Source organism: Ammodytes marinus (assembly GCF_949987685.1).
Source record: "Ammodytes marinus genome assembly, chromosome: 17".
In the NCBI taxonomy this organism is placed as follows: Eukaryota; Metazoa; Chordata; class Actinopteri; order Uranoscopiformes; family Ammodytidae; genus Ammodytes; species Ammodytes marinus.
The window spans coordinates 6,986,890-6,999,516 of record NC_137221.1 but is presented as its reverse complement, the minus strand read 5'-3'; positions in this window follow the sequence as shown (position 1 = coordinate 6,999,516).

The following is a 12,627-nucleotide window of genomic DNA, read 5'->3' as shown; positions in this document are numbered from 1 at the left end:
GAGTTGACACAAGAATGAAGGAAACTATTGTTTGCTGTCAAACTCAAAAAATCTAATATTTCTTGATGTTTGACTCACCCAAACTTCACCCCTGTTAACTGTGATGTGCTATGTGTGAAGGGAAAATTTCCTTCAGAATTCATTAAGATTCAGCTATGAGAGAAAGATTATGGTAAATGACTGCTTAATATGGAACGACTGCATCAGGATTTGATGATTAAATAGAAAAAGCCGCTATTCACTTTCTTTCTCATATTTAGATGAGGAGATCGAGGAGACAGCTTAGCTTAGCTTAGCTTGAAGACTGGAAATGGAGGGAAACTGCTAGCCTCGTTCCGTCCAAATTGTAAAAAAAAAAAAAAAAGTTTTTCCCGTCATATTGTTTGTTTAATGCTTGTTTAATGTGTATATACGAAACACGATTTGATATCATGATTAGATATTGTTGTTGTTGCAGCCCTAATATGGAACACAATTCAGTTTGGCTCCGCTGCGCCCCGGTATGGAAGGCAAACCAAAGAGAGGTTTACAGTCAAAAGGAAAAGCAATGTTTGTGTTTGCAGCCAGCGCCATTTCCATAAAGCTCACTTCTCCTGCTAAAAGCAGAGGGACTAAAACTGAATTAGTATGTGCTCGTCCCGTCCTGCTGACTGTTGCAGATCTGCACCTGTGTTTCTGCACTAGTTTCTTGCCGCAGCATTATTTAGACAATTCATGAGCACTCAGTTCCAGAGAACCCGTGCCCTGCTGTGCACACTGTGGATGGGACGGGGGCGAGCCAATGACCCGTGAGCATCGGGAGAGGGATTGAGACCGCTGTCTGTACAGTAGGTCACTCTGGGAACAGCTTCAGCTCACCTGCTGCTATCTTTATCCTGATTAGCAACAGGAAAGGTTAGAGAGAGCTCTCTCTGTGTGTGTGTGTGTGTGTGTGTGTGTGTGTGTGTGTGTGTGTGTGTGTGTGTGTGTGTGTGTGTGTGTGTGTGTGTGTGTGTGTGTGTGTGTGTGTCTGTGCGTGCGTGTGTGCGTGTGTGTCAAGGTCAAAGAGGCTGGTTCCCATGAAAATCTAATTTACCTGTCTTCTTTCTGCCGTGCAAGAGCCAGAGAAAACTGAGTTTGTTCAATTTCACGGATGTCAAAGAAAAAAACGTGAGGACATCTTTATACTGTATCCGTTTAAGTGGTCAGCCACAAGGTGAGGGTGGATTTAAAGGGATGCTCTCGGGGCATTGGAAGATATTGCCATCGCTGCCGGTGTATAGATAGAACCAGAGCCTCTGGAGCTTTAGTCGTCTTAAGAACCGTGTGATCTATAATGTGCAACGTTGAGTCACACAAACTCGGGACAGACAGAGAGGTGATGCAAAAGTTCTCCAAGCTCGTGGTCAATCATTGCCAGTTAATTTGCGTTGCTAAATTTACAACAAAAATAATGTAATGTGTGTACACTGTCTGCTGCTAAGTGATTGAAGTAATCTTTATCAGTCAATGTATACAAGGCACATTGAAATTTGTCTTTTTGTAGTTACCACACTTCGGAGGGGGTCAGAGCGTAGGGTCAGCCATAGTACAGCGCCCCTGGAGCAGTTTGGGGTTATGTGCTTTGCTCAAGGACACAATGGTAGAGATGGTGGGCACTGTAGATGTTAGACTAGCAACCACTGCTAACTTCTAGCCTTGCATTTGTGGCCGGGCTCAAATTTTTTGCCTCACACGTTCTGAATATGGGTACCTAGTTAGTTGGTTAATCAGTAATGGCAAATAAGCTTTTTTTTTTAGCTGCTTCAGTTTCAGGGTCCTGTATTATGCATCCTGGCCTGCTGCAACACTATTATGTATGTCAGACTATATCATGTGGTCCTTTGCGATTTATACTTGTTTACTTGGTATGCAAGTAAGATACGCATTGCTGGTAAATCCACGGATGCAGTATTTTTACCTGCAGACATAAGATGTTTTATGTTCTCTCCTCACCTCAACACTAACACACACACACACACACACACACACACACACACACACACACACACACACACACAAACCAGCCACTCAAAAGGGCCACTTGATACAGACAAGATAAGTGCATTTGTCACTTCATCACTTAAAGTAGTCAGTTGTCAACCATTTATCTCCTTTTTTTGGTTGGCATTTTTCCGTGTTTTATTAGACAGAGTGGAGAAACAGAGATGAAATGGCGTAGAAAGGGGGGATGAGCCGGTCTGGATTCTAACCCGGGTCTGCTGCTGCGATGAGGACTGAGCCTCTATGATACAGGCTCTAACTACACAACGAAGCGCCCCTCAACCATCGGGCTGGGGCTAAAAGAGGAAGGTCAAGGAAGGTTATAGCCAAAAAACTGTCCCACTTGGACCTGACATGAAGTGAGATTCAACCCCATGAAGGACGATAGGAGGGAAAGTTAGACCGACTGTGCCACCTTCACTAATAAAAACAAAGTGAGCGTTAATTTCTTTCATTAATGAAGACACCACACTTTACTTCTAGGATATCTGGCCAGTGTTCCCCCATCGCACGGAGCAGGATGGAAAATATAATGTGTAAAATGTAGTCAGCTCATGCTCTCACATTTAAATCTAATTCTCAGAAGTCCCATGGCTTAAAAACAGTAGGGAAAAAGATTACATCACACTATAAAAGGCCAGATCATCAATGTCACCGCTTCCTGTTGTTACACACTTATAATCTCTGGAATGAATTCCCCCATGATAGCTCATTGTGTAAGTGAATTAGAGGATGGATGTTTGTGTGTGTGTGTGTGTGTGTGTGTGTGTGTGTGTGTGTGTGTGTGTGCGTGCGTGCGTGTTTGTGTGTGTGTGTGTAATCATGCATTTCTAACTTTGTGTGTGTGCAGAGCTGTATAAAGCCGGATGAGTTTAAATGTCCGTCATTCATTTGCTGGCAAAGTTGCACAACACTTCAGAGTCTTACCTAACTGCTGCTGCCTTACTGGAGGATTACTGCGACGTGGTCTAGGATATACTGGGAATGATGGGAATGTGTATCTGTGTGTGGGAGAGTTCAAATGAATGTCACACACGCTAAAGCCAGGAGAATACAGACTTTTGACAGAAAGGCAGGATTTTCTTTCTTTACTTCTACTATTGGACAGCAGTTAAGCAAAGTACTAAAGGAGAATTGCGACGCTATTGTGAATGGGTGAATGAGACAAAAGCACTTTGAAAAAAAGCATCATATAAGTGCAGTCAATTCACCATTTGGCATCAACACAACTGCACAGCCATGCTAGCGGTGTTTGGTGTTATGTGCCCCTGACAGAGCCTTCAAGGCAGCGCTGGTTAAGGTTAGGGGATAGGAACCTTCCAGGCAGCGCTGCCTTGAAGGGGGCACAAAACAGCATCGAGCCATGCTAGCAGCTCTGTAAGGTGCAGCGGTGCTTTGAGGAAAATGCTAGCATCAATGTGCTAATGACAGGGTTAACAAAACTGATGTCTTTTGATGATGATTAAATGCTGCTTCAGGGGCTTTTTCACCCTTTCCAAATCAAAATTGTTGGTAAAATACTCATATTCCTCAAATATTTTTTTTTAAATATAATTGTAGTCCTTTATCTAGCAGAAATGCTACAAAAAATGTACTTCATTTTTAACAAGATTAGATTTTTTCTGTTTTATATTATTATATATTTATTATATTTGGATAATGGACTGTTGAAAGCCCAAAAACAAGAAACGTGCAGACTTTTTGGTCATGTAAAAAGTAAACAGCTTCATCACAGAATATATTTTCCAATGTTGTTTGACACCAGTGTAAGCCCAGTGTTGGGTAATGACAACACTGTATTGTGCCTGTGAGCTGCGGTTAAGCCCACTGGTATGTGGCAGGAATGTAAGAGTGAGAGTTTGTTGATGTGCGTAAATGGGTGTGTCCTCCCCTTTAACAAGTCACTTTTACTATGTTTTGACTGATGCAAAAAGAGCCTCTTTTCTTCACGTCAGTAAAGTTTAAACTGTGTGTATGTAGTAAATATTATATATTGCTTGTATGAAATATTATCACCACCAACATTCATTTTCCTAATCCTTCTCTGCCCGCTGTATAAACTCTGGAGGCGATTCTGCTTTGTCCGCTCGCATTGAGCCAAACACTGCAGAGACACTTTTAATATTTATCTTTCAAAAGCACAAAATATGTAAATGATTTCTTATTGTATGGCCTTGATATTAAATAAGCTAAAATACTTAGGCCATTACACAACAAATGACCTGTCCGATGATTATGACAGTAACAGATAATGTCAATAGTTGTGGGCACAAACAAACTTGCTGGCTTACAGTAGATTTAGTACATTTGATAAATGTAACAGAGATCAAGGAGATGTATTCTCATTGCTTGTTTTATCTGACAAAAAAAGTCCAAAAACACCAAAATACTTGAGTTTAATATACTGTAGTTACTGTCATAACCAAACCAAATGAATCATCAGCTAATAATGAAGTGGGAACCAGTGACAGTGTTGACATTTTTGTTTGACAAATTTGAATTAATCATCAAAACAGTAGCTAATTCATTGGCTAGTCTTATATCCAATGAGTATGGCTTATTTCTCCCTTTCCCCCAATGCAGTTGATGCTGGGCTGCAGACTTCCATCGGTCTTCCATAACATTGCCTGAGCCAGTTCTTCGACCTTTAGTTTGATTGATGCACCGAACACTCTGAGCAAACAGGAAGTACAAACCATCACTGCCAATAAACAAAGTCGCCCTGAGATGTTTTTCTCACAGGCTAAAAGTCAAACTAAAGAAGAGCTGCGTCAGTGTGGAGCAGCAGTTTGATCCAGATGTCGAGTTACATGTCCGCTGGGCATTATGTGACATCACTGTTGCCGCTGGCGACAGTTTGAAGGGATTAGATAATCCGTGATCCGTGTAGTTTAATATTAATGAGCCCGTCTGCAGCGACAGGGATTGTGGGAAAATCTCCGGAGGTGAGAAACAGGGAGCAGGTGCAAGCCCAAAAGGGTGATGAATCACTGTACATGTCCAGACTGTGTGTGTGTGTGTGTGTGTGTGTGTGTGTGTGTGTGTGTGTGTGTGTGTGTGTGTGTGTGTGTGTGTGTGTGTGTGTGTGTGTGTGTGTGTGTGGGTGGGTGTGCGTGTGTGTGTGTGTGTGTTTGTGTGTGTTTCAATGATGTCTCATGATATACAGCTACAGGAAGTAATAAAATGTGATCTTTGCCTCGAGACTTTTAGATCTGCTTTTTACTTTCACTGTTGTCACAAGTGACCGAGGTTGGGGAAATATTTTGGGGTTTTATCAAAAATGTGGTGTCATGATCAGGGATCAAAACTACTTTCTACTTGTTTTTTATTCAATGATTTTAACCAACAAAGGCTCAAAATAACCATTTATTGTGGTATCTTGATTAATCATGTTATTAGGTAATAGAGGCTTAAAGTGTAGCGGGATAATATTACATCATCTATAATTCCTGCTTCTAGATTTGCATCACATTTCAATACAAATTACAGGAAAATATGCAAATCCAGCAATGAAAAGGATCTGTGTATCATTAACCCATTTAATATTTAGGACGTTTCTATTGATGGTTTATCCCTTGGATAAAGGTTTGAGGTTCCTGTATTTTAACTGCTCTCCTCTCTCCCCCTCCCCCTCTGTCTGTCTGTCTGTCTGTATGTCTGTCTCTCTCTCTCTCGCTCTCTCTCTCTCTCAGTTCGTTATGTAACGTCCCGAGAGAGGAGAGTTTCCAGCGGGAGACCTGCAGGTGCATCTCTCTGGAGGACGGCACGTCTATGGCTACAGGACAGTGCACAAAGGTCTAGCCCCAAACATGTGTTTAAAATATACAGGATAACAGGAACAGGAATTAGTAGAAAATAATATTAAAGGTGGTATCAAAAACTTTAAAATATTTCTGAAACAGTCCAATTTTTCCTCTGGTGATCATAAATTACATGTTACAGCAAACAAGACCATCAGTGCAAAGAATGCTATCATTTTTATATAGTTTATCTTAATGCCTTTGTCATGGGTACACTCACCCAGGAACAACATCTGGCCTAAAAAAACCCCTACCGCTTTTGTCCAAAGGGGGTGCAAGAATGAACACAAACTGAAAGTTCCTCGGAGCATCTTTAAGTCCACCAGCACCAGTTTTGTTTTGAGAAGATTTGGGTTGAATCCTTGTGGGTAGAGACACTTTTCCTGCTGCAAACACTGATATTTGTCTTTGATTGACTTTTAGAGCTGAATAACTTAAAGTCCAAAAAAGGTTGATTGTGTAAATCCTGTTCAATAAAGCCGTGGTTTCTCAAGCTTTTTTACTTGTGTCCGATTGAAATGAAATAATGTCGTGACCCTGCATCACCTCATGACCTCAGTGTCGACATAAGCCGTGAACAATTGGAGCTTAGAGGGATTTTTACTTCTTGTATTGCTGCATTCGGAGGATTTGGAGGCCTGAGGAGGTGAGTGCATGCTGCTGTGTTTTGTTACGAGAACTGCAAAAAATGCAGTTTGTGCAACAGTAATGCTTTACCCTCTGCAATAAAGAAAATATGGATTTCCCAAAATGACAAACTATTCACATAAGGTTCAGCTCAACTAATAAGTTATTTTTTCAGACAAACCCTGTGTTTTCATAAAATGATGTGAGTCTAAACTGGAATCTGCCCCTCCTTACTCTATCCATGCAGCCTTATTCTGCCTGAGCAGATCAAAGATTTGAAGAGTACTTGACATTTTAAAAGGCGCACATGAACAAGTGCATTTCCATTTGATTTTGAAAGGATGTTCTAGAGCAGCAACAGTTAAACAAACGTTGGTTCATGAATTAGTCAGCCATCATGATCCTCTCCAGTACAAGCTAGAAGATAAGGAGTCTCTTACTGAAGCAAAGGCAGTGAATGAACATCCCATAGACTGACAAATTATTGTAAAAGGTTATCAGACAGGTCAGGTCAGAAAGTGCTGTATCACGGGAGTTAATTCATTCACATTGATCAATATGATTCATAAGGTGTCTTGTACCTTATGCATTTCAGCAACAATCAAGTGCAGACATATTTCATCCAAAATGTACTATTAAATCCATGAATAACCTGCATCATCATATCATATATACAGTATACATTTTTTTAACCAACTCTACTAAATTGAATACTGCAAAATGAAATGATATGTAGTTGGACATCCAGGTATTTTCAGCACTGCATTTTAAATTCATGTTGTGGGACATCTTAGATCTTTTTCTGACTACAGAGCATGGAACAATGGGCATTGGGAGACAGGGTAAGTATGTAGGCTATAGGCTACAGGTCTGTCCTTCAAGATAAACCAGAAGAACTCCTTCATTATACACAAAGGCTGGTCATCGGCCTGAGTCTGACACTGACCGTAGGCTATCAGTATCTCTGACCTCCTGCTTTTCTTCCGGTCTTAAAAAAGCAAAAAGCACACACACACACACACACACACACACACACACACACACACACACACACACAGTTCGTCTTCTGATCGCACGTGAAAAACCACACGGCTCATCTCATGTGGCGCTCGAGAGAGAGACGGCATGTGCACGTCGTTATGACTACCTTAGCTGAGCCTTTCGTGGAACAGACACAGTGTGCAGCAGCTGCAGAATGGGCCTTTTGTTTGACATGATCGTGATTTAAAAACCCATGATGTGGATGTAAAGGCCTGGGCACGTCATATAAAATGCTCGCGGGTTAGGACAGACCAACTAAGGGAAACTCAAAAATCTTCTAGGAAATCTTCAGTTTTCAAGGGATTTTATGTTTATGAAATTCTTGTTTATGTTGTTTGAACCACACACTGCTATAGGCTATTTCTGTCTCTATGTGATAAACAATAAAGTTTTTTTGAATTGATTTGAAGCCACTTTTATGTCCGAGGGTGTGATAAGTCAGTGATGTAAGTATTGAAATAACTCGCGTCGTCGGCTGCAGCTGCTGGATGTATAGAGTCAACAAACAAACCAGGTGAACCAGTATTCAAAGCGTCACGGCAGGATACATGCAAAGAGACGTTTGTGGGACGCTGACAGAAACGACAGAAACGAGTCATTTGAATATATCTGGACAGGAAAAGGGTGTGTGAGTCTTTTTTTTGTACATTATCTCAAACACAACTTTCATATTGAACATTATTCTTATTGTAAGGGAAATGTGTCTCACAAAATATACACTGGAACATAAGATCCATAAATCGTAATAGTTAAATAAATGAAATGTGCCAAACCCAAGAACATAGAGTAAGTTCACATAAAACACTGCTTGAAAAAGTGTCAAAATGACTGAAGCTACTTGTCTGAGTGAAGCATGTAAATGTTGCAGGTTTTATGATGATGCATATTTGCATAATAGGGCTCTTCATGGCAGTAACATTCTTCGGAAAGCCTTTGGGCAAGGCACGTCTAGTTATACAGCATAATTCAGACACAAGGCCATTCAAAGTGCTTTACAGGGGCAAGACATACATCAAGATTAGACATTAGAAATGTAATTTAAGATATAGTAAAAACACAAAAAATGCATCAAGATTAAAGATTAGACATTAAACATTTAGACAGCGATGTGTATAGAATGCATTGAATTTCTAAACGATAAAGAAACATATTTAGTTCTAGCATATTGAAACAAGGACTGGTGATGGAACCAAAGGCTGCAGATAGTGTGGGATACTGTAAACACTAGTTTTTTTCATTAGTGAAGCTGCAGTTTGTGTGCAGACAGTCTGAGCTTGTAAAGAGCTTTTTGTTGCCTCATGGTTCTGTGAAAACCTATCAAAGTCCTGACCTGTTTTATATCTGATAGAATCTGCTGATCAGCATCGACCTGGTTTGACCAAACATTTGTACAAGAGGTTTAAAGCCGTCTCAGATTGTTTTAATCCTTTTACGCAAGGTTTTCATGATACTCTGTGCAGCAGCTCTAGTATTTCACTGCCTACATTTCCATCGGACTTTTGAATTGGGTTTTTGGCGATAGACTGGTTTGCAAACAAATTTTTCATTCAAATATTGTCTGTTTTGATGTTTTTTAAAGAGGTCACAGGTCCAAAATAAGGTTCGGAAACGCTGGTTTTCATCTTAAACTCTTGCCTGTAGTGTATAAATCAATCATATGTTTTTTTTTTAATGTACATCTGACAACAAACAAGAACTAGATATCTGATATCTCCTTTTGAAATGTGGTGGAGCATTATGTATATAATAATAAATGTATATGTATACTGTATATACCCAAGTTGTGCAACCGGCCAGCTGTGGTGAATATGTAACACACAGATATGTCAACTAGGGATTAATAATGCTGTAATGTGGAGCATCTGCCCAACGCAGAGCCACTGGATCATTTATACAGGGCTGCAGGGTCAGGGGGTTTATCTGGAAAAATCTGCAATATCACTGTTTGCTTTCTCCTTGTAGTAAGAAGACCTCTTTAAAAGAGGAAGAAAATAACACCTTTTATGTTTATGGGAAAACGAGACACAATCAGATCCATAATCAAAGTTATGAATAAAAGCTAAATGCTAAAAGTGTTAGTTTTTCTATGACCAAACATACTGATGAAGCAGTTCAGTCGCCTTAAAGCTGGGGTATGTGATTTATTCTGACTGATCAAAGTTAACATGAGCTGTACACTTTGACCAATCAGAGCGAGGCTCCGATTCTCTGTTCTTATTGGCTGTTGGGACTGTCCATTCACTTTGGCACGACGTTGTTGGTGTAGAGCGTGTCAGGGAGGGACCAAAGAGAACAAATGGAGCGGTTGAGGTATTTGAATTCAAATCTCTATCCCAACTGCCATTTTCTCCCCAATTCCTCCACCCCAGCTTTAAGGACTTTGTCTACATACATTGTTGTTCTTTAATTTTGCTCTGTCTTCTGTTTAAATCAGTTTATCAGTCAAACACAAACTCATATGATTCTGTGTGATTGCCAGTATTTGTCTTAAACTACAAAGTGAGTGCAGTGGACCAACTTCAACCTTTTGTGGAAGAAAACGAAAGCTCTTTATTTTCTTTCAATGGAGTTGATGTACGGCACTCAGCCGCCGTTTGGCCCAGAGGAACCGAACAGCAATGAACGGCTGAATGGCTTTTACTTCCACACAACCTCCAGCTATTTTGTTTCCTTTACATCTCTATTGTGATGTTCCGTGTCCTTTAGTTTCTTTCCTGACTCCTGCACGCAGCACAGAATGGATGTTACCGCTGGCCATAGTGTCCCAGTTCACATGAGGATGGGGTAGCAGCGGTTGCATAAGAAGCCTTTTCTCTACAGGAACACGCGGCTGTGTATCTGGGTTAAAGCTGCTGCAGTGAGACTGGAGGGAACAAGTACAAAGTCATTCAGATGATGAGAAGAGAGCTGAGATGTCCTGATATAACCAGAGAGCGGATCTCATAACAGAAAGTAAAGCTGTCCTCAACAGATTTTATGTGACCCGGCTCTCATGTTAAGTTTTACTTGTTTCACTATGATATACGTTGAGGTAGAACTGAAATAATTTGACTATTTGAATCTAGAAATCAATCGTTTTTTGGTTCCAGAGCCTCAAATTAGATTTTTTTCAGCCTTTGATGTAGTTTAATACTAAAATTAATTGCTTTTATCATAAGTAGCCTATACAGTATCATAGCATATTTGAACAAGTGCATCATTTTAATGTTGCAGCTACTAAAGGTTAAGCTAAATATAACTTATTTATTTATGATTATAATGCACCATTTTGATATGGTATTACTCATGAAGGTTATGTGACATGCTGCTGCACTAATGTGACATTAGCTCACAGGACTGGTCGTGGCTCATGCTCATATTTACAGCATATAAATATCATTGAGACTGTAATAAGCCGGCTTGAGTTTGTGTCTAAAGTTCTTAAGACAACTAAAAATAACGAGTATGAAAACAACATCAATATACAGTGAATAGACAGTTTCTATATTTGGCATCTTGTTAAAATGTTTAAAGGCGCTGTGAGGAAATTTCAGTTTGTGTTAATTCTCGCACCCCCTTTGGACAAAAGCGGTTTTTACTACGCCAGCTGTAGATCCTGGGTGAGCGTACCCATGACAAAGGCATTAAGAAAAACTATATAAAGATAGCATTCTTTGCACCGAACGTCTTGTTTGCTGTTACTTCATTTATGATCAGCAGAGGAAAAATTAGACTGTTTGAGAAATATTTAAAAGTTCCTCATAGCACCTTTAATTTTGATTAACAAAATCCTGTCCTCACTCGTCTCTATGCAAAACTCTCCATCAGGAGATTACAGCATAAGATTTTGATTTTGGAAAGATTTTCCCAATTTAATTAAATTTTGTGAACTTTTTTTCTTTCTTTAATACAGACGTCATGAATCACCAGATAAAGAAGCCTGTCCAGGTCAGGTTCAGATTATGTCTCTCTCATGAATTCATCACATGAATTTTCTACACATGATTCTTTCATAATAACAATTCAACTGAATCATTTGAATTAGGACCACAACTGACCATTTAATAGCTTATAAGAAAGACGCATCATATGACATCTTCTTTTTTCATATTAAGTGAACAAAAACCCAAATATTTTTACCTAATTCATCCTTAAACAAATAAAATAGGTGTATTCCTTTTGGCAGGGATATCAAACCTTTGTGAGCATCATGTCAGCAGTCTGAGGAACCTAACTTGTACGTATCTGTATCTCTCTATACGTGCCAAATCTAGACAGTAAGCAGTTTCTTAGGCTAGCTGTGTTCACACTATAAAAGTGACAAAACGAGGTTTACTCAGTATGCAGTGGTGGTCATATACAGCTCCCAAAAACAAAAAAACAAGTATCAAATTTCGAGAAAGTAAATCAATATGTTTGTATTCTAACGGATAAAGCCGAGGGAAGATTAGTGTGCAGCATGTATTTGGGATACTGTCTGTTAAATCCTTTTGTCTTGACATGACAGGACTTTATTTTAAGATTGTTCAGTTACGTAAATGTAATGACATTTTTTTTTAAAGTCAGTCAAGAGTGACATGCTAGAAAGTGTTTTTTTTTAGAGATAAAATGATAATAGCAACAAAGCTGCTCTTATTCCAAAGTATTTTAGCCGGCGGTGTCCCAGTCAGACATAGATTGAGAGTGAGGGGCTCAGCTGCAGCGGGACGGAGGCAGGTGTAATGAGACGGCTTTAATCTGACGGAGAACGCAAAGTGTTATGAAACAGGGAACATCATCCTCAGGCCACTACAGCCAAGTGGATCTGTGTCGGAAACCACATCATGTCCCAAAGCGCCCCGTCGTCCTAACTGAGGATCACTGTGTGTAGGCGTTGAAAAACGCAGGAAATAAATCCACAAATAGGCACTGTTTAATCTAGATGGATAAAAGTATCCTAACTGAGACACTTCAGGCGAAAACATGCAAACACTTTTTTCAAGCACTGGTCACTTTTGAGATTTTGGGCTATCTGGCCTATACTTCTGCTCCAAGGCTGCGTTCACAACAAATCAGGCGGTGCGATGAATCGGCCACAGTGCGGTTTCCCTTAATGATAACATAACAACACACCTTTACAGCTCTATGTGTCATCCTGTTGGTCACTGTTTGTTTTTTA